This window comes from Chrysochloris asiatica, unplaced genomic scaffold (genome assembly GCF_000296735.1).
Source record: "Chrysochloris asiatica unplaced genomic scaffold, ChrAsi1.0 scaffold00115, whole genome shotgun sequence".
NCBI lineage: Eukaryota > Metazoa > Chordata > Mammalia > Afrosoricida > Chrysochloridae > Chrysochloris > Chrysochloris asiatica.
This window is the reverse complement of record NW_006408633.1, coordinates 7,921,721-7,923,269: the sequence shown is the minus strand read 5'-3', so window position 1 is coordinate 7,923,269 and position 1,549 is coordinate 7,921,721.

Below are 1,549 nucleotides of genomic sequence, written 5' to 3'. Positions count from 1 at the left end.
TGGCATAATATAGTCCACAAAGACAATGTTAATGTTCAACATCCTGCTTGGGTGAGAATCATCTGGGATCTCAAAAGCTCATGTGCAGCCCACTAAGGTGCAGCTATTTGACTCTGTGTGCAGATGAACAAAGAATAATAAGAATTGAAGAGACTTGGATCAGTTGGACCACTGGACTAATGGAACACGTGAACTTCAGTCACTATGACTCTGAGGACCAAAGAACTAGACAGTACTAGTTACCACTATCAAATGCTCTGACAGGGATCACATTAGAGGATCCCAGATAGAGTGGAAGAAAATGTGAAACACAAATCAACATTATTTAATAATAATAATAAGAATAAGATTGAATTTGCTTGTCAGAAGGAGACTGGAAGGATCTGACACAATGACCCCAGACCACCCTTACATTTTGGAAAAGTACTTACTTTTGTCAAACAATTTTCAGCTAAGGAATAAATAGGTTTATGGGGAGGAGCAGGGGTGTTGGACAACAACACTGGCAAGGTATGTTTGCCACAGAATGGCCAACCATTCAGGATCAAAAGGGCAACATTTTCCTACAGAAAAAGTTGAGAAGGGACAGAAAGGAGACTGGAATGCAGGTAGGAACCACAGGGAGGAATGAGGATACCTCTTGTTACATGGAGGGGATTGTAAACATTGAGATGAAACAAGGTTTATGATTCGTTGAATGTAAAGATCTTGTCCGTAAAACTCAATTTACAATAAAAAGAAAAGCAATAGTGCTTAGTAGTATTGTTCAAGTTCTTACATTGGAGAGTGTAAATCCATGAGGAATTTGGGATGTTGTCAGCTCTTGTCTCCTTCTGCCACCCTGTAGCCTGCTGCCACGTCCTTCACTTTGGAGTTCCAATGCACTGATATTTATAGCACAGCCTGTGCCCGGCCACAAACTGGAATCATGCAAGTTTAGAATTGTTCTCAGCGGGATATCTGTTATCACCCTTTTACATTTCAATATGAACTTCAAGTGAACCTGACAGGCCTGGATTGGAATTCTGGTTCTGCCGCTCACCAGCTGTGTCACCCTGGGCAAGTGGTTTAGCCTGTCTGAGTCTCACTGTCCCTCTTGTCAAAGGGGGATAATCATCGTGCTACATCATGAGGTTGCTGTGTGGAGCAAATGAGATCAAGTATTAATGTCCTGGGGCTGTCATAACAAAGTACCACAAGCTGAGTGGCTTAAAGCAACAGAAATGCATTCTTTCAGTTCTACAGGCTCTGAAGTCCAGGTACCATAGGGCCATGTTGCCTCTGAACTTCTCAGGGAGGAGGCTGGCAGTTCCTGGCTTCAGATAGGATTAGGCATTCCTTAGTTTGTGGCAACATGACCCCATTCTTTGCCTCCTCTTCACAGTCTGTGTCTGTGTCTTTGTCTCTTTTTCAAAAGGACACCAATCAAAATGAATTAAGGACTCAACTCATTCTAGTATAATCTCATATTTTTGTGTGTGTGATAGAATTTTGCAAGATCAATGACTTCCTCGAATGCAAATACCTTTTTCCTTTTTTTTTTTTTTTT